At 43.5% G+C, this 24574-nt stretch overlaps 3 non-coding genes across 3 annotated transcripts; 2 read left to right on the plus strand and 1 right to left on the minus strand.

Annotated features, from left to right (window-relative positions):
• Window positions 1-203: 203 nt before the first annotated feature.
• On the plus strand, window positions 204-276 carry trnav-aac (transfer RNA valine (anticodon AAC)). Its single transcript has one exon. It is a non-coding gene; the product is annotated as a tRNA-Val (tRNA).
• A 3540-nt stretch (window positions 277-3816) lies between these two features.
• Window positions 3817-3888, minus strand: trnad-guc (transfer RNA aspartic acid (anticodon GUC)). Its single transcript has one exon. It is a non-coding gene; the product is annotated as a tRNA-Asp (tRNA).
• A 241-nt stretch (window positions 3889-4129) lies between these two features.
• Window positions 4130-4202, plus strand: trnav-aac (transfer RNA valine (anticodon AAC)). The gene has a single exon. It is a non-coding gene; the product is annotated as a tRNA-Val (tRNA).
• The last annotated feature ends 20372 nt before the right edge of the window (window positions 4203-24574 follow it).

Genomic DNA, 24574 nt, shown 5'->3' on the forward strand with positions numbered 1-24574 from the left:
GGCGCTATTCCAACATTTAGGCCACAGTCAATGCATGTAGAAATATTTAGGTTTACTACATATTTGCTGTCATTCAAATCCATGACAAAGCATCTGTGACTGAATCTAGTTTAAAATCTCTATTTTGTAGCTTTTTGAACATTTGCAGTAAAATAAAAATGGTGCATTTTCCCACAAATATGCAAAATAAATGCTTTTCGTCAGTTTCCGTAGTGTAGTGGTTATCACGTTCGCCTAACACGCGAAAGGTCCCCTGTTCGAAACAGGGCGGAAACACATTTCTTTGTTTGTATTGACTTCGCACAATCAAACTCTGCGAAGTTAAACTCTCCATGACATTCACGGAAAAATCTCCCTGACGTGAAATCGTGGCCAGGCCTGCCGAAGTTTCCCCAGTGCAGTAGTCATCACATTCAGAGATTCAGGAGTATCCTGTCGAAAATTGATGCAGAAAAACTAGTCCACGCATTTGTTACTTCTAAGCTGGATTACTCCAGTTCTTTATTATCAGGTTGCTTAAAGAGTCCATAAAGATTCTTCAGCTGATCCAGAATGCTGCAGCACGTGTTCTGATAGGAACCAGGAAAAGAGATCACATCTCTCCTGGTTTGGCTTCTCTGCATTGGCTTCCTGTAAAATCCAGAATAGAATTTAAAATCCTTCTTCTCACCTACAAAGCTCTTCATGTTCAAGCACCATCTTATCTTAAAGAGCTCATTGTACCTTATTACCCCACCAGAGCACTACGCTCCCAGAATGCAGGGTTCCTTGTGGTTCCTAAAGTCTCCAAAAGTAGAATGGGAGCCAGAGTGTTCAGCTATCAAGCTCCTCACCAGGTTCCCGTTTGGGTTCAGGAGGCAGACACCATCTCCACATTTAAGAGTAGGCTTGAGACTTTCCTCTTTGATGAAGCTTATAGGTAGTTCTGGCTCAGTTTTTCCTTGCCTCTTTCGCCTAGTGCTTGCTCTTGGTGGGAATTTTCGGGTTTCTGTAAATAACATCACAGAAGATGGTCTGGACCTGCTCTTTTATGAAAAGCGCAATGAGATAAGTGTTGTTGTGATTTGGCGCTATATAAATAAAATTGAATTGAATTAAATTACCTGAACCTCAACTTCCTAGCCTCATAGTTGGAGTTCTTGGATCCGTCTTAGGTTCCTGCCGTCTGCCTACGTTCCTGGATCCTGAAGTAGGTGATCATATCGTCACTGAAAACATATCTTTGATAGCAGGATCATTCTCAATCCTTTTGTAAAACCTTTGTCTTTCTTGGAGTATATCCACTATAATACATTCTTAAAAATGTCATATCTTTTGCTATGGTTGGGCCTCGTATCCAAACTACTCTGGCAGATGATACTAGTGTCGATTTAGCCTTGGGAAATAATTAGCAGCTGGTAGACAGATCTCCCCATCGGGAAATAAAACCCCAGTCTTCCGTGTGAGAGGCGGAGGCGACCATCCAAAGTTTCAGTAGTATTGTGGTTTTGTGTTGGAACAAGTTGCACTGTTTGAAATAAGCTTTTGAGATACAAGAACGTCTTCACTTGGGACAGCAATTGACTCCCAACCCGATGGGAGAAATCCTGAGCTTTGAGATTTGGAGGGGCTGACTTTGATTACGAATGCTTGACACTGGACTTCAATCTGCCCCAGTGGGTGCTGTAGATCACTGTTTGATGAAGCCCACAGAACAACATAATCTGGAAAGAGCAGAAGAGGAATTATAAGGTGCCCAGACTTGACACTCTCCCACCTTCTGCTGCGCCTTGTGAGGTGCTGTTCATGTCCAGTAGATATGCTTTTCCATCGCTTGACGATATTCCCATTTAGGGTCAGGAGTTCTCCTCCCATGCTGAACACAGCCTGAGCCAAGGCACGCTTTCCCCCTCATGATTCACCCCAGTGGAAGCTGTAGATCAATGCCTGATAAAGCCAAATGAACCACATAGTCTGCAAAGAGCATACAGGTAAAAGCCAGTAAATTAGAATATTTTGAAAAACTTGATTTATTTCAGTAATTGCATTCAAAAGGTGTAACTTGTACATTATATTTATTCATTGCACACAGACTGATGCATTCAAATGTTTATTTCATTTAATTTTGATGATTTGAAGTGGCAACAAATGAAAATCCAAAATTCTGTGTGTCACAAAATTAGAATATTACTTAAGGCTAATACAAAAAAGGGAGTTTTTAGAAACGTTGGCCAACTGAAAAGTATAAAAATGAAAAATATGAGCATGTACAATACTCAATACTTGGTTGGAGCTCCTTTTGCCTCAATTACTGCATTAATGCGGCGTGGCATGGAGTCGATGAGTTTCTGGCACTGCTCAGGTGTTATGAGAGCCCAGGTTGCTCTGATAGTGGCCTTCAACTCTTCTGCGTTTTTGGGTCTGGCATTCTGCATCTTCCTTTTCACAATACCCCACAGATTTTCTATGGGGCTAAGGTCAGGGGAGTTGGCTGGCCAATTTAGAACAGAAATACCATGGTCCGTAAACCAGGCACAGGTAGATTTTGCGCTGTGTGCAGGCGCCAAGTCCTGTTGGAACCTGAAATCTCCATCTCCATAGAGCAGGTCAGCAGCAGGAAGCATGAAGTGCTCTAAAACTTGCTGGTAGACGGCTGCGTTGACCCTGGATCTCAGGAAACAGAGTGGACCGACACCAGCAGATGACATGGCACCCCAAACCATCACTGATGGTGGAAACTTTACACTAGACTTCAGGCAACGTGGATCCTGTGCCTCTCCCGTCTTCCTCCAGACTCTGGGACCTCGATTTCCAAAGGAAATGCAAAATTTGCTTTTGTCAGAAAACATGACTTTGGACCACTCAGCAGCAGTCCAGCTCTTTTTTTCCTTGGCCCAGGTGAGACGCTTTTCGCGCTGTTTCTTGGTCAACAGTGGCTTGACACGAGGTATGCGGCAGTTGAAACCCATGTCTTTCAAGCGTCTCTTGGTGGTGGATCTTGAAGCACTGACTCCAGCAGCTGTCCACTCCTTGTGAATCTCCCCCACATTTTTGAATGTTTTTTTTTTCACAATCTTGACTAGGGCGCGGTGATCCCTATCGCTTGTACACTTTTTCTGACCACAGTTTTTCCTTCCCTTTGCCTCTCTATTAATGTGTTTGGACACAGAGCTCTGAGAACAGCCAGCCTCTTCAGCAATAACCTTTTGTGTCTGTCCCTCCTTGTGCAATGTGTCGATGGTCGCCTTTTGGACAGCTGTCAAATCTGAAGTCTTCCCCATGTTTGTGTAGGCTTCAGAACTGGACTGAGAGACCATTTAAAGCCCTTTGCAGGTGTTTTGAGTTAATCAGCTGATTAGTTTGTGGCACCAGGTGTCTTCAAAATTTAACCCTTACACAATATTCTAATTTTGTGACACACGGAATTTTGGATTTTCATTTGTTGCCACTTCAAATCATCAAAATTAAATGAAATAAACATTTGAATGCATCAGTCTGTGTGCAATGAATAAATATAATGTACAAGTTACACCTTTTGAATGCAATTACTGAAATACATCAAGTTTTTCAAAATATTCTAATTTACTGGCTTTTACCTGTAAATGGAATTCCAAGGTGGCTAGACTTGACACTCTCCCAACTCCTGCGGCACCTTGTGACGTTTTGTTCACGTCCAGGAGTTGTGCTCTTTCAATCGCTTGAAAATATTCCCATTTAGGATCAGGAGTTCTCCTTCCATGCTGAACACAGCTTGAGCCAAGGCCCACTTTCCCGAGTAGTCCCACGCGTTCGCCGGGACTTCCTCGAGGCCTTGCATCGGTTAGCTGGTAGAAAAATCTCCCCGTCGGGGAATCGAACCCCGATCTTCCGCGTGACAGGCGGAGATACTGTCCATTATACTAACGAGGAACGCCCAAGCTAAATATTTGGCACATCAAGAAATAGGTGGCGCTATTCCAACATTCAGACCACAGTCAATGCATGTAGAAATATTTAAGTTTACTACATATTTGCTATCATTCAAATCCATGACAAAGCATATGTGACTGAATCTAGTTTAAAATCTCTATTTTGTAGCTTTTTGAACATTTGCAGTAAAATAAAAATGGTGCATTTTCCCACAAATATGCAAAATAAATATTTTTCTTTAGTTTCCGTAGTGTAATGGTTATCACGCTCGCCTAACACGCGAAAGGTCCCCTGTTCGAAACAGGGCTGAAACACATTTCTTTGTGCTGGCTCAGTTTTTCCTTGCCTCTTTCGCCTAGTGCTTGCTCTTGGTGGGAATTTTCGGGTTTCTGTAAATAACATCACAGAAGATGGTCTGGACCTATTTGAAAGTTGATGTGTTTATGCTTTAATATCAATGAAAGTTGATGTGTATGTGCATTAATCTAAAAGAAATTTGATGTGTATATGCAGTTATTAAAAAGAAAGTTGATTTCGTAATGAATAGTGATAATAATATAATGAATGGTGTTGATAAATCAAAAAGAAAGTTGATATGTATATGCATTAATCTAAAAGAAAGTTGATGTTTATATGCATTAATATAAAAGAAAGTTGATGTGTATATGCATTAATAAAAAAGAAATGTGATGTGTATATGCATTTATTAAAAAGAAAGTTGATGTCAAAATGAATTTTGATGAAGACAAAAGGAATGGTGATGATATAATAAAAAGAAAGTTGATGTGTATATGCATTAATGGAAAAGAAAGTTGATGTTTATATGCATATATTAAAAAGAAAGTTGGTGTGTATATTAGGGGTGATCCGAGTAACCGGCTGAAACGAGTATCCGGTACGGATAAAGCACTTTTGCCGAGTACAAGTATTATACGAGTAATATGAGTCAATATCCGTGCTCGGATTGAATAAAACTCCTCAACTGGCCGCGCAGCGTTCTGTGATAATCACAGCGCCCCCCCCCCCCCCGCTGCAAACCCGCTCGGATCAATCACACACACACAGAACATGGAGAAATGCGCTCTCTCTCGCTCTCTCTCTCGCTCTCTCTCCCGCTCCTTCAGTCAGTCGGGTCTGCAGATCTGTTTCGTTAACGTTTAGGGTTTCTTCAGCTTCAGGTTTGTTTTTAACTTCGGTTTATAGTCCTTACATAGTAACCAGTAGATTTCTGGTGAACGTGGGGTTTGTAGTCTTTACATAGTAACCAGTAGATTTCTGGTGAACGTGGGGTTTGTAGTCCTTACATAGTAACCAGTAGATTTCTGGTGAATGTGGGGTTTGTAGTCCTTACATAGTAACCAGTAGATTTCTGGTGAACGTGGGGTTTGTAGTCCTTACATAGTAACCAGTAGATTCCTGGTGAACGTGGGATTTGTAGTCCTTACATAGTAACCAGTAGATTTCTGGTGAACGTGGGTTTCAGACATGCTGCTTGGTTTAAATGAAACTCCCGTTGCGTCTCTGCCATCGGAGATTTTTTTTTTTAACTGCCAGCTGCCCCCCCACCCCCCCCCCCCCCCCGCCCCCTCTCTCTCTCTCTCTCTCTGTGTCTCTCTTACTCACCACACACACACATACCTGGTGTGGAAATAAAAAAAATTAAAAAAGAACCAAAAACAAAAAAAGTCACAATGATCATAAAAAAATTAAAAGTTAAAAAAAGAAAGTTATATTGAGTATGAAAACTCTTGTTCATTACATTTTACTTCATAATTGCAACCGCAAGTGTTTGTGTATTCATTGTTGCAAAACGTTCTGTATACAGTTTGTTTGTTACCATGACAACACCATTGATCTGAAGCTCGATGCGGTCATGTAAATAGTTTTCAAATCAGCAATAAATATAACAATTTCTGATCAACTCATATCAATTGCATGCTTAAAATAACATGCCGGTTAAAACCTCTTCAGATACACTTAAAAATATATGATTTTCTCGCCTAAATTTGTACCCCCTAAAAAGTGCTGCAGTTTCCACATGCTTTGGCCCTCTGTGATGACCCTGAGTTCATTGTGAAGCTAACACTCTCAATTTGTTGTTTCTAGTGGCATTGTGACACTAGGCCTTACTGACACAGAGCTACAGAGGTTAGAACACAGAATTTCTATTTCCGTCCAAGTAAATCATCTGGAAAATTAATAAAAAGCACTACTGTAAGCATATTACATGGGCTATATACTACAATAGTACCCTAGCCACATGTCTCAACTTAGAACAGAAAAAATCCAGAAGAAAATTACTTATAAAATGGATTTTATATGAATGTATTTCTACAGATATGTCTGTGCGTTTGTCTTATTTCTAAAAAAGCCAAAAAAGTGCTAAATACAAAACTTCTGAAATACAAAAACACATCCACATCACTCACACATATACCTGAAAAAACTGCATACATAGATTTATAGAAATAAGTAATCATAATTTGATGAAATGGTGAAATGCCATAAGAAGGCCTTATTTTTACTTTGAGGTGGAGCCATCACAGGGTTAGTTTTTTCTGGTTATGTTTGATATCAATCAACTCGTCTCCTTATTGGCTACACAGGGAGGCCAGTTTTATGACGTCTTTTTCTAACTGGTGGGATATACTGTCAATCATTCCCACGTGGGCCCAATGGGGACTGTGAGATTTCATTGGCTTAGCTTGGGGGTATCTTGAGATAGACTGATGCTATTGGCTGGGAACAAAGTTCAGTGGAATCTGCAGAAGCCAGAGAGTCTAGTGGTGAAAAAAGTTCAATCAAACCCAAAAAATGATGATCTATCTAGATTTCTCTACGTCAAAACTTGGGCTGAAACTACAAGATTGTGAGGGGACCAGATAATTATGGATTACAAGACTTGGATATTCTAATACCTTGGAGTGTTGGCGATGTAGTAAAAAAAAGTTTTTGGCGATCTTTCACCGCTGTGATTAAAGACACGAGGAGACAGGTAGGAAAACACACTCGATTAGACTCGAATCTTTCTGTCTTTCTTTACTTCAGAACATGATTATAACCGTTGTGAGTCACCTTATTGCTTTGTGTGTGGGCTCGATGGAATCATGAGACTTTAAGCTTTTAAATGGTGTATGGCTTGAGCGTGTTTATGACGGTTTAATGCTTGCATTTATGAGGGAAGTCAGCACTTCCGAAAAACGGCGAGGATACGTCCCGGGGCCGGGAGCTATACTCCCAACATGTTAAAAAGAAAGTTGATGTGTATATGCATTAATCTAAAAGAAAGTTGATGTGAATATGCATTAATAAACATAATAATATAAAATACTTTATTAATGGTTACTAGTTGGTTTGTAAACCTTCTATAAACAGTGTCTGGATGGTTATTATAAAGTTGCAACAGATGACTATAATGCCTTGTTAAATAGTTAATAAATACTTTATAAACAATCTATAAACAGTGTCTGGATGTTATTATAAAGTTGCAACAGATGACTATAATACCTTGTTAAATAGTTGGTAAAATACTTTGTAAAATGTCAATAAGAATTATTGTAATGCCTATTATAAAGTTGCAACAGGTGGGTGGTCTATAATAGTGAGTTAATTATAAATAAGTGTATAAAGCATCAAGTTACTTTATTTGGTACACTTAAATCTTTTATTAGTGGTCCATAAAACAGTGATTATTTGTGCACTGATAATATTTTAACAAGCTCCAGAAACTTGACACAATTTATTTCTATTTGTATTGCTTAGCAATATCGTGGAGCAGGCGTCCCAGTGGACCATTATGGTGTTTTTTACCCAACCATTCATTCCACTCGATCACAATCAAATGGTCTCTGAGCAGATCCTCCTTGCGATTCCCTCGGAGTCTACCAATTGTCTCCTTGTAGCTCCTCCAGGCCCTCTCAATGTGTTGAGTGTGGCAACCCGTTTCAGCATTGACATATGCCACACTGTGGTTAACTGTGTAATGCTTGTATCCAAATGCCGGCAGAGCCTGACGGTAGGCCCGCCACTCATCACTTAATATTGTGGATCCAGTACGAACGTGGTGGAGAATCAATGGGACCAGTTCTCGTTTGGTCCGTCTTGCCACCAGGCGGAGAACAGGCATGGTCCTCTGTCCTCTGTGCTTCACGCCAAGCATCCCAAACACCCACTTCTTCCTTTTCCACCCACCAGCCATTCTTCCACGTCCGTACTGTCAAAATATTAAATTGGACACATATTAGAAATGGCAATTATTTGCATGGTGATGTATAACTAATATTTACTGTAATTATTTGACCATTGAAACACAGAATGCTGACAATTGATTTACTTTCCTGAGTTATAAAATTATTCTATCCCCATAAGTTTGGATTCACCCCCCACCACTGCGTCCACAGATGCTTCCCGGTGGTGATTTCAATACAGTCTTTTATAATTTGCTGTGACCATTTGTGACCCCTGGAGGAATAACTTTTTATTTGTGGTAGCAATTACTGCATCTCCTTACAGCCATGCAGTAATGAAACCTAAAGATAAATCTATACATGGACAATAACTTGTCATTATGACCTATTCTGGAAATTCTGAATTTTCTGTTTTTTGTTGTTTTTTGATGTTGTTCAACTGTATATCTGTAATCCATCACAGTTACAGAGAACAACATGTAATTAAATGACAGTTACTATGAAATCAAAAGTTTGGTAATTATAAAGTTATAACACCATGCCACACAATTTGTGATTAATAAAAAAGTTTTAAACTAATAATTGTTCATTTATAACGCCGGACTGAATGCTGAATAACCTTACAGCTGGCATGTAGGTAAGTAACACGTAATTGTTTATGTTTTGCAACTGTTTCATTCATTCTGATTCCTTTATATATTATTATAACCTTGTGGGTAAAAGCCTATAGTAATCAAAGCATTCAGTATATACAAGAGGACATAGTCCTCCTGAAAAATCCTCCTCCTGATAGCTGTCAAAGCCAAGTCAAGCAAAAGAAAAAAAACAAATACACTGACATACCTTGAAAAGGCAAGAATTGCAAGTTCTGTCACTTAAATAGAATGGCTGGAAAGCATTGGGCTTGTTGTGAGAATTCCCATAGAATTTTTAGCTGTATGGTGTTTACATCAACCTTTCTTTTGTGTCTGAAGTGGCTTTCATCGATAACCCCAAACTCGTTATGCCCTCCCAGCCTCTGTCCTTTTCTTCTTTTTCTTCTCTCCATTGCCTCAACACAGACATCTTGTAGCTTTTTTGCCATCTTTGACAGTGTAGTTGTGCTTGCAGCAATGTCATCAGTTATCATGTCAATTTGTCTTAATCGTAGGCCTTGTGCAAACCTAGAAATACACAAAATTAATGGTGAAAATGTTGTGGCCTTGTGCAAACCTGGAAATACACAAAATTAATGGTGAAAATGTTGTGGCCTTATGCAAACAATACTTCAGTAATTACACCTGGCACAGCATTCTTATGGGCATGAGAGTGATTCAAGATATGTAAAATGGGAGTAATACTAATGAAAATTAGACGTAGTGTCCATCCACTGCCTAACAACAATTAACATGTGCTTCGCCATTTGCCACTAACTTGCACTTGTGCAAGCTATTGTGAAAAGCTATTACCATATGCACTATAAAGTAGCTTACATTAATGGAACCCAGAAGGTGTGTTCAATTTATCCAATGCATATAAAAAGTGCAAGTATCTCTTTGGATGCAGCAATTCACTGTGATTTTCAAAGAGATGTCACTTGCCTTTAGAATATTGCAGCAATAAAATTATGTATATTTACTTTCTGTATCCTGTAGCCTACCACTGGTTTTAGCGTAATATATCATCTAAATTACAGGCACTTTGATTCATGTAGGTGTATAGCATGTTATTCTTGAACTTAAATTTGATTTCCATACCTGTACACAAATCGCATCCAGTTGAAAAGGGATATCTTGGATTGCCTAAATAGTGACTGGTGTCGGATGGATTTTCTGACAACGGCTCTATGTTTGGCCCTCTGTTGACATACCCTATGGAACATGGCACAACTTGAGATCCAATGGAATTCAAAGATATACCATAATTGTTATGATATCTGTTTAAATTGTTTTGCTTCAATGCAAGACCATTTTTTTAAGAACAAAAAATGTTTGAGTAGGAGACATGAGATTGAACAAATGGCAAACATTTATATTGTCATTGTTTTGTTCAGTCTTTTGTCGTTGCTTCCTAAAGCATGGACTGGAACCTTTGGGGTACTTCAGGGGTAACAAGTAAAACGAAGAATGCTTTTCCTATTATTATACTCACCTAAATGCTACAACTGAAGTCTACTAGAGTTATGTAAGCTACACAGTCTTGTAACGTTATCTTTGCTATTTTTCCATTTACAACATTTTATCGGTAAATTAAATGTCTTATGGCCACTATTCATCTTGTAGTTGGTTGACTTGGTTCCAGACTTAAAACCATGTAGGCTAAGGATTTACTGAAACCTTAATGGAGTAAATTAAATTGGGAAAATCACTTAGAAAAGTGGCCGGTCACTCTAAAAGCATCAGTAAAGAAATTTAATACATACCTAAGTAAACAGTAAAACATATACTAAATATACTGTTAAATAAATGCTAAATATACAGTAAAAAAGAAGAAAACTAGGCTTATAAGCTACAGTAACAAAAAAAAATTCTTTAGTAATATCAGACCTTTAGGCCATGTATGCCCATATTAGTTAGGCCTACCACGACTGCAGTGCTTCATCTTCATTTTGTGGTGGCAAATGTTGCATTTCATCTTCTGTTTCAGAAGTTGTCTTTTCTTTAGCCATTTTTTTAGTTCCTTATGGTGTTTTCTTTTCAATCGGCTACCTTCGATTAACTCCCTTAGTTCACTTGCTAAACCAGGCATTTTCCATCAAATGGGTTACACACGGAAAAGTTAGTTAGACCAGACCTGTTAGAGCCAAAAGTGCGCCCAAATGCCCACAGCCCGCCCGCCACCGGTATGGCTGTAACCCGCCCCTACTGTGCCTCTGATTGGCTCTGACTGTACCAAACTATTTCACTCTTCATGCATATCGGACTCTGAAAATACCCAACCCAGAGTGACAGCTAGAGAAAGACACCCAACCTAACAAACCGAAGGTAATGACTACTAGCCAATCAGAGGCAGAGTAGGGCGAGCGTAACCAGGGAGCAGTGTTGACAAGTCCGCTTATTATAAGCAACTTTGGGCTTATTTTTTTGTAAAGTCGCTTACAAATATTGGTAGTTGCGGGTTGCGTTTTTTTGGGCTTGTCACTAAAGTGTAGTTGCTTATTTGGGCTTGTTCCCAGGTTGTTCTTGCCGGTTCGCTCGATCCCGCCCCTTTCCCCATAAACACTATTGACAGCAGCGTTATTTCCCACCCACTTCCTGCTTCTAATTGGCTCTGACCCAGATGGAAACGAGTACCAGCCAATCAGAGGCAGAGCAGGTCAGTCTGTTGTTTTCTGGTTAGGAAAATGCGCGAGTAGCGACCAATGGTGAGTGGACTGTAGGAGAGTTTTTGGAGGAATAAATGCCCGGGATAAAGTGGGTGAACTACGGGAAGAAGTATAACAAAGACTGGGAAAAGGAGAAAGGAGGAAAAGAATGGATTCAACCCGTCGTGGGGAACAAGAACAATTCAAAATCACTGTGAAAAAGTGTCTATATTTCAAATCCCATCAGTTTTCTAATGTTAAATAATGTTAAAAGGTGGTTTAACTCCCTCCTGTGGTCATTGTCCTGAAGCTCAGGGGGAGAACATTAATAAACTCTAGCCTACCGTGTGCACAGTTTACTAATCTGTCCTCATGGATTGTAAAACCGTACACACAGTTTGATTTATTTTTCTCTTCCAGGATCTTAGGGGGGCGCCGTAAAAAAGTTGCTTATTTTGGGCTTGTTTTCACAGGCCTGGTTGCGTATTTGTCTCGCGAGATCTGGCAACACTGCCAGGGAGCGTTAGCAATATTGCTAAAATGGACAGCAAACAAGAAGTGTCATGGTTTTGAGAGGGATAAAAGCAGTATTTTATTTGAAACCAGCGATGACACAGACTGTGAACACCAATCTCTGAGTACAGGTGAGTTTAGTAACGTTAACCTGTTGGCATGTAGCCTTCTTTAGTTGTAGCTAGCCCTCGATGCTCACAAAGATTTCTAAACAGTAACATTATGGAAAAATATGCAATTTTATTTTAGTAATTTGCAGGTCGCATTGAACAATATGTGTGCTTCCAGGCTATTTCCCATATTCGGTTTTCTTAAATATACAATAAATATAATACTTAAATGTCTATATATTGAGCCCAAGAAAAATGGGAAATTTCGGTGTTGCAGCAGCAAAATCAGTCACAAAGCACAGAATATAAATATAAATGAAATACTAGGAAAAAATATACATACATACAATATACTTTAAATAATAATGTGAATAAAGTAAAAAAAGAACAAATATTTGAATATGTACAGGATGGGGAAACAATAATGTGCAACTGCTTAAATAATATGTTAAAATGTTAAAAATGTATGCTACATAAACCAAATTGTGCAGGTTGCATTAGAGCAGTAGTGTGGTGCCCAAAAGTCTTATCTAGCACCCAGTGATGACATGTTAAAAAGTGTTATTGCTTATGGTATGAAGGATTTTCTGTAGCGGTTCAAAAGTTTCCTGTTTGCAGCCGATCCCGGAGCCAGCCTTCCTGATCAGTTTGTTCAGTCTGTTTGTATCGCTGGCTCCGATGCTGCTGACCCCGCAGATGGCGGAGGAGAACAGAGCGCACAACAGACTGGTAGAAGATCTCCAACATCCTGCTGCACACGTTGAAGGATCTCAGCTTCCTCAGGAAATAGAGTCTGCTCATCCCCTTCTTGTAAACAGCAGTGCTGTTGACCTACCAGTTCAGTCTGCTGTTGATGTTGACACCCAAGTATCTGTAATCCTCCACCATGTCCACGTCACCTCCCAGGATGCAAAGTGGCTGCGGAGCCGTTCCCTTCCTCCTGAAGTCGATCACCATCTCTCTGGTCTTATCCAGGTTCAGCAGCAGGTGATTCTTACCAGACCACTCCACAAAGTCATCCACTAGTGCCCTGTACTCCCCCTCCTGTCCATCCCTTATACACCCAACAACTGCAGAGTCATCAGAAAACTTCTGTAGGTGACATGACTCTGAGTTGTACTGGAAGTCTGTGGTGTATAAGGTGAACAGAAAAGGAGACAGCACATCTCCTGTGGGGCCCCCGTACCACTCACCACCACATCAGACAGAACACGGTCCAGGCGGACAAACTGTGGTCTGTCTGTCAGGTAGTCAGTGATCCAGGGGACTGTGGACAGACCGACACCCATCACCTGCAGCTTCTTACCAAGTAGCAGTGGCTGGATGGTGTTGAATGCACTGGAGAAATCAAACAAAAATGATTCTCACAGTGCCGCCACCGCCATCCAGGTGCAAATGTGCACGCTGCAGAAGATAGATGACAGCATTGTCCACTCCCACACGAGTCTGGTAGGCAAAATGTAGAGGGTCCAGAGAAGAACTCACCTGCGGCCTCAGGTAGGCCAAGACCAGCCTCTCCAGCACCTTCATCACATGGGATGTGAGAGCCACTGGGCGGTAGTCCTTAAGGCCAGATGGAGTCGACTTCTTAGGGACCGGGAAAGTGAAGGGACACGGAGGCAGGGGATGGCTGTGAGCTAAACCTATTGAAGTAGCAGTTTATCTCGTTTGCTCTCTCCCTGCTGCCTGGTGTTTGTCCTCTTCTTCCCCCCACACCCGGTGATCTCCTTCATCCCTGTCCACACCTCCCTCATGTTGCTCTGCTGGAGACTGGCCTCCAGCTTCCTCCTGTAGATGTTTTTACACTCCCTCAGTTTATCCCGCAGTCGGTGCTGTACTTCCCTAAGCTCCTGTCTGCCCCATGACCTGAAAGCTGTCTTCTTCTCCTTCAGAAGGACTTTCAGGTCACTGGTGATCCACGGCTTGTAGTTGGGAAAACAGCGTACAGTCCGGGAGGGCATGGTGGTGTTCTCACAGAACTTAATGTATTCTGTGATACAGACAACCATGTTGTTGATGTCCTCCCCATGTGGCTCACAGAGCACGCTCCAATCTGTAGACTCCAAGCAGCCCTGCAGTGCCTCCTCAGCCTCCTGAGTCCACCTCTCACAGTCCTTTTGTGGACAGGCTGCCGGAGGACACAAGGAACATACATAGGAGACAGCAAGACAAGATTGTGATCTGATTTGCCAAGGGGGGGAAGGGCAGCGGCACTTTATGCATCCTTAGCATTTGCATACAGGAGGTCCAAAGTTTTATTGTCTCTTGTGGGGCAGTAAATATATTGTTTAAAGTCCAGGAGGGATTTATCCAGAGAAGCATGATTAAAATCCCCAGAGATAGTAATGAAGGCGTTGGGCTGCTGCGTCTGCAGTCGTGAGACCATGTTGTGAATGATGTCAGCAGCTGCCTCCGCATCAGCAGACGGTGGAATGTAGACAACTATCATTATGGCGGATGTAAACTCCCTCGGTAGATAGTACGGAAGAAACCCCACAGCCAGCAGTTCAATGTCGGGGCTACAGAAACATTCTTTTGCATTCACATGTCCCGGGTTGCACCACCTTTCACTCACATACAGTGCAACCCCCCCTTCATTCTTCTTACCACTTTCTATAACGTTCCTGTCCGCCCGAACGGTCAAAAAGCCTGGTACCGCCTCACCATAGTCCGGGATGTGCGAGTGCAGCCATGTTTCGGTAAAACACAGCATGCTGCACTCGCGGAACTCCCTCTGGATTCTGATGAGTGCTGCTAGTTTGTCCGTCTTATTCCCCAGAGACGGTACATTCCCCATAATGATCGCTGGGACGGCAGGCCTGTGTTTTCTTATTTTTTCTTTACGTTTTATTCCTCCTCTGCAACCCCGGCGTCTCCTTCGTAGTTCCTTTGGGATTTCAGGTTTGGCCCCCGGCCAAAAAATAAATAAAAATAAAGTGACTAAAAACACACAAAACACGCATACAATCAGGAGGTGCTGCAACAGGCTGCCGCACGACACAGAGCCATCTTGCCGACCCTGTATGAATAATGCCAGATAAAACTTGTTCCCACAGTCAACTCTGACCTGATCCCATAGTCCATAGGAAAGTACAGCAGGTCTGAGGACAAATCACAGACAAACCTAAAATATAACCTTTACAGATAAACAGAATTAGTCAAAGCCATAAATCTCTAAAGTGCCAAATAAAAGTCCAAAGCATTTAATTTTTTATCTAGTTACACACATACACACACACACACACACACACACACACACACACACACACACACACAACACAAACACAAGGTGGTGTGACACTATGGGCTTTTTTTTCAGACTTGTTTTCAGCTTTGCTGAAGCGCATTTACGATCCCTAATACCTTTCTAAACCACTTACCCTGGTCCCTGACCCCTGCCTCCAGAGCTGGTAGCTCTGTTCCTCGGCGGAGCAGGTCGGGCCCTCTGCTCTGGCTGACTGGAGAACAGCGGCTTCAGGCGATGAGGCCTCAAAGACCAACTGCTTTCGCAGCATCTGGTCCTAGTCTTCTGGAAGCGAGGCCTCCAAAGACAAACTGCTTTCGCAGCATCTGGTCCTAGTCTTCTGGGAGCGAGGCCTCCAAGACAAGCTGCTTTTGCAGCGCCTAGTCTCTGCCGAATCCGCTGGCCTCCAGCTACCAGGAGCAGAACCCTGAACTTAAAGACTCAACATGGCTTGTACTTATAAGGTCCTCTGTGGACGTTTTGTGACCTCACTGATGACCTCATCATGGGCCAGAGTCGCTTCCATCTGCTGAGGAGACTCAGGTCCTTTGGAGTGTGTAGGACTCTCCTCAGGACCTTCTATGACTCTGTGGTGGCCTCTGCCATCCTCTACGCTGTGGTCTGCTGGAGGGGGGGCAGCTCGGACCGGGACAGGAGCAGACTCAATAGACTGATCCGGAGAGCGAGCTCTGTCCTGGACTGTCCTCTGGACCCCATAGAGGAAGTAGGGGAGAGGAGGATGTTAGCCAAGCTGACATCCATCATGGACAACACCTCTCACCCCCTACATGACACTGTGGGGTCCCTGAGCAGCTCCTTCAGCAGCAGACTGATACACCCACGGTGTAAGAAGGAGAGGTACCGCAGGTCCTTCATCCCGGCCGCTGTCAGACTCTACAACACCTGCTCTACCTGATAGTGTTGTAGTTTCTGTTCCTGTTTTTCTCCCATCTACATCACACACTTTCTGTTTATCTTTAATATTGGTATTTATATTATTTTATTACAAGTACTTACTTTTCAATATTTATGGTCTCAGGTTAATATAATTTAAATTATGCTACCGACTCTTGCTTCTTTGCTCTAATTACACATTCAACTTAACTTAATTTTTAACGTCACTTACACCGCAATATTGTTTCTCTTATCATGGCAACCGCACTTTAAAATTCCTTTTGTTTGACGGCATTTTACTTACTCAGTCTACCATATTTTCATTGTCTATTTCTTGCCTGTATTTCTTGCCTTGTATTTCTTGCCTTGTATTTCTTTCGTGCTTACTTGTTTGTGTGTTATTGTTTTGTTTTTCTGTTTTTTGCTGTTGCTGCTATGCTGCTACTTGTAACGACAGAATTTCCCCGTCGTGGGATAAATAAAGTATAATCTAATCTAATCTATCTAATCTAATCATTCACACTCTCTAAAACACCATCACCCAACGTGGGGCTCGAACCCACGACCCTGAGATTAAGAGTGTCATGCTCTACCGAATGAGCTAGCCAGGCACTTCTCAAGTTTTGAGTTGCGGTCCAAATATTTCACTCAAAAGTTCTGAAATGTTACAGTTCTAGAATGTTAGGTTGAAGTTCTAGAATGTTAAGCTGCCATTTTACAATGTTAGCTTTAAATTCTAGAATGTTAAGCTGCAGTTCTAGAATGTTAGGTTGAAATTTGAGTTGCAATTCCAGAACAATAGGTTGAAGTTTTAGAATTTGTATAAGTTACATTCCCAAAAGGTTGCTCATAGTCCTAAAATGTTACATTGTAGTTTTAGAATGGTAAGCTGCAGTTCTGGAATGTTAAGTTGCAGTTGTAGAACAATAGATTGTAGTTTTAGAATTTTAAGAGTCATGGTCCTAAAATGTTACTTACAGTTCAACAATGTTATGTTGTAGTTCTAGAACGTTAGGCTGCCATTATACAATGTAAAGTTGCAATTCAAGAACAATAGGTTGAAGTTTTAGAATATTTGTAAGTTGCGGTCCCAAAATGTTACTTACAGTTCTAAAAGGTTACATCTTAGTTCTAGAATGGTAAGTTGCAGTTCTAGAATGCTAGGTTTGAGTTCTAGAATGTTAATATTCAGTTCTAGAATGTTAGATTTAAGTTCAAGAATGTTAAGCTGCAGTTCTGGAATGTTAAGTTGCAGTTCTAGAACAATAGGTTGTAGTTTTAGAATTTTAAGAGTTATGGTCCTAAAATGTTACTTACAGTTCTACAATGTTGTGTTGTAGTTCTAGAATGTTATGTTTAATTTCTAGAATGTTAAGCTGTTAATCTACAATGTTAGGTCAAAGTTCAAGAATGTTAACCTGCAGTTCTGGAATGTTAAGTTGCAGTTCTGGAACAATAGGTTGAAGTTGTAGAATTTTAAGAGTTGCGGCCCTAAACTGTTAATTACAGTTCTAAAATGTTACATTGAATGTTGAAGCTGCAGTTCTAGAACAATAGGTTGAAGAACATGCATTGTCCCCAGACTTTAGTTTGATCTGAGGAACAGGAGGTAAGCACAGGCCATGATCATAGAATGCAGGCACATTTTAGTCTGGTAAATTTCAGGGATTAGTACACTGGGATGGAACTGCTGATCTTGCGATTGACAGACGACCCACCCCAATACAGCCACCTGATACTTTGCATAACTGAGGGATTCCCACTCTCTAAAACACCACCACCCAACGTGGGGCTCGAACCCACAGCCCTGAGATTAAGAGTCTCATGCTCTACCGACTGAGCTAGCCAGGCACTTCTCAAGTTTTGAGTTGCGGTCCAAAAATTTCACTTACAACTTCTGAAATGTTACAGTTCTAGAATGTTACTTGGCAGTTCTAGAATGTTAGGTTGAAGTTCAAGAATGTTAAGCTGCCATTCTACAATGTTAGCTTTAAATTCTAGAATGTTAAGCTGCAGTATAACAATATAACCATATAACCTTCCGTCAGCCTGGCTACAGTGCTGAAGATAAACCTGGGGTTGTTGCTATTTTCCTCCATTAATGACGAGTAGTACGTCAAACTACATCCATGATTTAATACAAGACCAATAATAAAGAGCTTACTTATCTTGCTAGAGACCTTCATCGATTCCCATACTGGGAGTTGAACCCGGGCCACCTGTGTGAAGACCAGGAATCCTAACCGCTAGACCATATGGGACTGATTACTATCACTTCCAGTCAATACTGTCAAATGTGGAGCTTCTTCAAGTTACATTAGCGACCAGGTGACTACTCAACATGCCCCATGTGTGTGTTTATCCAAAACAGATTCAAGGTTTGTTCGGGGCTTTGTCCACGCGGGCCAAGAGGCTAAGGACAAACACAGTCTGCACAGTAGTAGGCCCGGGAGCAGCTCCCGCAGATGTATCTCTTGCAGCCACTGCACACAATGTGTGATTTGCGGTCCTTTCCCTCTGGACAGAGCTGACACTGCTTCCTTTTGCTTTGCACCCTCGGTGTGTCCGGTTCAAAGATCCCCGTCCTCCTCTAGGCCCCTTGTGACTGTGCCACCGCCGCTGCCGCCGCTGCCGCCACTAGAGCCGCCACTACAGCCGCCACCACCACAGGACCTCCTCACTTTGACGATGGCTTTGACAAGTGCGGCGGACGCCTCCGTGCGAGGCAGACGCCGCCGTCTCTCGATGAGCGGATTCACAAAGGCCCTTCCCAACTGCTCGAGGAACGCCCTCCTCTTGTTGAGCTTGCCGCGCATCCACTCGGGCCTGAGCTCTCGCCACAGCACAAAGGCGTTGTAGGCGGACACGTCGAGGATGTTGTGGAACACGGCGAGGGGCCAGCGCACCATCTTCCAGCGACAGCTGTATGTGTCCACGAGCTTGTCCAGGTTGTCCACGCCTCCCTTGGTGTGGTTGTAGTGGAGGATGATGTCAGGTTTGGCTTGCCTGCCGGCGCCAACGCGCGCATCCCCCGTGTGCAGCGTGCTCAGCAGCACCACGTTCCTGTGCCTCTTGGGCACGTAGGACACCAGAGTGGGGACGGGCGTGAAGGCAAACTTGGACGAGAAGACCGCAAGGCACCTTTCTTGGCGAGCAACGCCCCCGGCAACTCAGGCTTGTTTTTGCCCATCGTGCCCACCGCGGTGAGGCGCCGCTCGACGAGCAGCTGCTGGGCCAGCGCGTAGGAAGTGAAAAAGTTGTCGCACGTCACGTTACGCGGGCCCCTCAGGCCCTCGGTCACGTCCAGCACCACGCGGGCGACCAGATCCCTCTCGGGTGTGTGAAAGTGGCGTGTCCAAACAAGAAGATGGAACATGATGGAAAGAGATGGAAGAAAAAATGTAACACACACACACACACACACACACTAAGACAATTGTACGGCAATGGTACAAAAAAAAAACCGAAAACAACAACAAAGCAACAAATACAACACCTCGAAAGGGCACCAGCTGCTCGTCCACCGTCACGTCGGTGCCCGGGTTGTAGAGGCGAGGCAGCTGCCGCGTCCACTCGTCCCACACCTCTCGTACGGCCGCCAGTTTGTCCGAGGCTCATTGGGCAGCTCTTGACACACGGTCGTCAAATCGCAACAGTCTAGAGTACGCGTGGAACTGCTTGATTGGCATCGTGGCACGGAAAATGAGATTTGTGGCAGCCACAAACAGCAGCGTCTGTTGTGTCCTCTTCTTGGTCGGGTTTGTCTTTTTCGGTAGCGTGGCAATGAGGTCTAGGGACACTGGGATGACACGTTTTTGAGGACCATTTGACTTTGCCATCTTTTGACACAAATGTTTCCTCATCCTCCTCTTGCCCCTCGTCTTCACTACCATCTTCTTCTTCTTCTTCTTCTTCTTCTTTTTCTTCTTCTTCTTCGACGTCTTCTCCTATTTGTACTTTTTTGTCTTCGTCTTCTTCTTCCTCTACTTCTTCTTCTTCATTCACTTGTTGTCCTTCTTCGTCTTGAACTTCAACGTCCACTTGGCCTTGGTCATCATCTTTGTCGTCGTCGTCGTAGCAGCAGTAGTCTTTTTCGCCGCTGTGGTCGTGTATGTGTTGGTCCTCTTGTGACGCACACCCACCGCCATCACAGTCACGGTGGTGGTGGTTGTCGTCGTCTTGTTCGTCGCAGGCCTCTTGTGGGTTTTCTCCTTTTTGTACCTTGGCTTCAGCGGAGACATTGCGAGCGGCACCGCCACTCACGAGAATCCGATGCAGCTTCAACTCCTGAGTCAAACGACGGGCCATGCTGCAGCTGCTCCCCCGGCTGTGCCGAGCCACGTGCAACAAGTGCACAGGTCCAAAACAAGATGACGTGAAAAAAAATGATGACAACAAGAAGACCAATGTGTCTAAAGTGTATATTGTGTGTGTGTGTAATGAAAATAATTAGTAGACTGATGTCAAGCCTTTAGTTTTATTTTTTAACCTCCCTTTCCACTCGCCTTTGCCTTTCCTGTTTTTACTACAACTACAAGCCATTGGCCAGAATCCCAGGGACTCAAAAGCAGGACGATGGGAGGGTAGCAGAAATAATACGTCCGATTGAGTGTACCACCAATGCCAAGGGTCCCTGTGACCTGAAGGACAATTCCACGAGTCCCTGGGACCCGAAGGACAATGTCGCGGGTCCTTGGGACCCAAAGGACAACACCACGTGTCCCCGTGACCCAAAAGGACAACGCCACGGGTCCATGTGACCCGAAAGAACAATGCCACGGGTCCCTAGGACCCAAAGGACAAAGTCAAGGGTCCCCGGGACCCGAAGGACAATGCCACGGGTCCCAAGGACCCATAAGGCCAATGCCCCGGGTCCCTGGAACCCGAAGGACAACGTCAAGGGTCCTCGGGACCCGAAGGACAATGCCACGGGTCCCAGGGACCCGAAGGACAATGCCACAGGTCCTATGAACCCGAAGGACAACGTCAAGGGTCCCCGGGACCCAAAGGACAATGCCACAGGTCCTTGGGACCCGAAGGACAACGTCATGGGTCCCCGGGACCCAAACAACAACGTCATGGGTCCCCGGGACCCGTAGGACAACGTAAGGGTCCCTGTGACCTGAAGGACAATTCCACTGGTCCCTGGGACCCGAAGGACAATGTCGCGGGTCCTAGGGACCCGAAGGACAACGCCACGTGTCCCCGTGACCCAAAAGGACAATGACACGGGTCCATTTGACCCAAAAGAACAATGCCACGGGTCCCTAGGACCCAAAGGACAACGTCAAGGGTCCCCGGGACCCAAAGGACAATGCCACGGGTCATAAGGACCCATAAGGCCAATGCCACGCGTCCCTGGAACCCACAGGACAACGTCAAGGGTGCCCGGGACCCGAAGGACAATGCCACGGGTCCCAAGGACCCATAAGGCCAATGCCAAGGGTCCCTGGAACCCGAAGGACAACGTCATGGGTCCCCTGGACCCGAAGGACAATGCCACGGGTCCTCAGGATCCGCAAGACCAATGTCACGGGTCCTATGGACCCGAAGGACAACGTCAAGGGTCCCCGGGACCCGAAGGACAACGTCAAGGGTCCTATGGACCCGAACGACAATGTAAAGGGTCCTATGGACCCAAGGGACAATGTCAAGGGTCCTATGGACCCAAGGGACAATGTCAAGGGTCCTATGGACCCGAAGAACAACGTAAAGGGTCCCCGGGACCCAAAAGGACAACGGCACGGGTCCATTTGACCCAAAAGAACAATGCCACGGGTCCCTAGGACCCAAAGGACAATGTCAAGGGTCCCCGGGACCCAAAGGACAATGCCACGGGTCCCTGGAACCCAAAGGACAACGTCAAGGGTGCCCGGGACCCGAAGGACAATGCCACAGGTCCTTTGGACCCGCAAGGCCAATGCCACGGGTCCTATGGACCCGAAGGACAATGTCAAGGGTCCCCGGGACCCAAAGGACAATGTCAAGGGTCCCTGGGACCCGAAAAGGAACGTCAAGGGTCCCCAGGACCCAAACGACAATGTCATGGGTCCCCGGGACCCAAAGGACCACGTCAAGGGTCCTCGGGACCCAAAGGACAATGCTACGGCTCCCTGGAACCCAAAGTACAACGCCACGGGTCCCGGGGACATGAAGGACAACACTATGGGTAAAACTGCACGGGTCCCCAGGACACGAAGGACGACAAAAGGGTTAAGAAGTGCCTGGCTAGCTCAGTCGGTAGAGCATGAGACTCTTAATCTCGGGGTCGTGGGATCGAGCCCCACGTTGGGCTGTGGTGTTTTAGAGAGTGGGAATGCCTGAGTTCTGCACAGTATCAGGTTTCTGTATTGGGGCAGATCGTCTGTCAATCGCAAGAATAGCAGTTCCATCCCAGTGTAAAAATCCCTGTAATTTACCAGTCTAAAATGAGCCTGCCTTCTATGATCATGGCCTGTGCTGACCTCCTGTTCCTCAGATCAAACTAAAGTCTGGTGACAATGCATGTTCAAATTCTGAAACTTCAACCTATTGTTCTAGAACTGCAGCTTAACATTCTAGAAATACAATGTACCATTTTAGAACTGTAATTAACAGTTTAGGACCGCAACTCTTAAAATTCTACAACTTCAACCTATTGTTCCAGAACTGCAACTTAACATTCCAGGACTGCAGGTTAACATTCATATTCGTAAAAAGGAAATGCAGCTTTAGTCAGTTTCCCGATATCGTTTGCCAACAGGAAACATTTGATACAAAATATTTTTACCAAAACACAGACTTGATTTTGCCAGTAAAAAGTAATAGTAATATTGTGATGAATTTGCCAAATAGGTGACACTCTCTCGTCCATCACACTCAATAAATAAACCAGATTATTCAATCCATACCTCCACTTCTATGCAAAGTAGTCTCATCCAGACCCTATCGCACCCTAAGCAAGAATCATAAACCTAGACCAACGAACAAGGAGAGTCCTGTTTGTTCCTCACATTTTTCCCCAGTTTTTTCTATTGCATGCCGTTGAAGCAGGATATGAAAAATTACCAAGTTGTCCAGTGTAAAGTTGCACATTCTGCTAGATGAGTTGTCCATTTGACATACCTGAACACTTCAGACACTGCCATCTCATGTGTGTTCCATGCACAAGTCTTTAAAAAGAATTGTGGCTGTTTTTCAAGCAGGTTTGTATCATAACAATGTTGCTGGTAAGTCTAAATGAACAATGGGCAACCTACATCCATCTTGCTAGCACCCAAATCTCTGTACTCATCTCCCTGCTTGGATAGTATGTCTAAGGACATACCACATATGTTCTATAACCCTTTTCATTGGTTTGCTACGACTCTTAAATACTTCCTTTCATTGTATCAATCTCAGAAATAACCAAAGAATGACAAATTCCATTCATGTGCTTGTGCCAGTATTCAACCAACTGTCACTGTATTTTTAGCAGCAGTAGTGTTTTTTTTAAACACTTTTTTTTTTAAAACTCCTGCCCCGTGTGAGGGTTGAACGTAGTGGATGAAATGGTAAAACATTTGGCCCTGGATGCATAGAATTCCTGTCATATTGAGCGACAAAGTTTGGGTGTCCTGAAAAAAGGGTCTTGAACTCTATCTCGCCAACCTCTTTTTTTACTGTTTCTTGTTATGTCACGGCAAGAAGAATTATGCTTTTGAGTCGTTTGTCCATCTCTACATCAGAATCAGAAATAAAAAAAACATCAGACATATGCAGTCTCTGTGGCGCAATAGGTCAGCGCAGTCGGCTGTTAACCAAAAGGATGGTGGTTCAAGTCCACCCAGGGACGTTTGCTTAAATAATCTGGAGTGAGCCAACTCTGGGATTTATCCTTCTTCAGGAGACTATAGAGCAGCCTGAAGATAACCCAAGTGGCCTTATGTCTATCAGAAGATACAGTTCTGGAAACCATGTCCATATTAATCTTTACAGTCATCAGAGATGGGAAGTAACGAAGTACAAATACTTTGTTAACAAAATAACGAAGTACAAACACTTCATTACTGTACTCAAGTACATTTTTCGGATATTTTTACTTTACTCTTTTATTTTTTATTACTGATACATTTTACCACAATATCGGTACTTTCTACTCCCTACATTTTACAAAATTGGCTTGTTACTTTAGTTTTGTGCTAAAGGTTGTCTATCAGGTGTGATTTGGAGTCCATGTCGGAGAATAGCGCGGACATGCACCTCACACCACGAGCAGGCGCGCACGGCACACGGAGACAAAAGTGAGAGAAAAGAAAAAGAGACTAGCTGTCTGGAGGATAACCAGTTGAGATCGTGTGCGTCTTTGAGAACTGTAAGTCCTATAACTGATGTTGTCAGTTCATGTAAGCCTGTTGTTGTATTGGTCTGTAGTTCTGGCACATTTAAAAGTTAGCTTGTTTACGTTCTTCTACTGTTGGCTAGGTTACACCTGGCT

Source organism: Etheostoma spectabile, unplaced genomic scaffold (genome assembly GCF_008692095.1).
Source record: "Etheostoma spectabile isolate EspeVRDwgs_2016 unplaced genomic scaffold, UIUC_Espe_1.0 scaffold00018647, whole genome shotgun sequence".
NCBI lineage: Eukaryota > Metazoa > Chordata > Actinopteri > Perciformes > Percidae > Etheostoma > Etheostoma spectabile.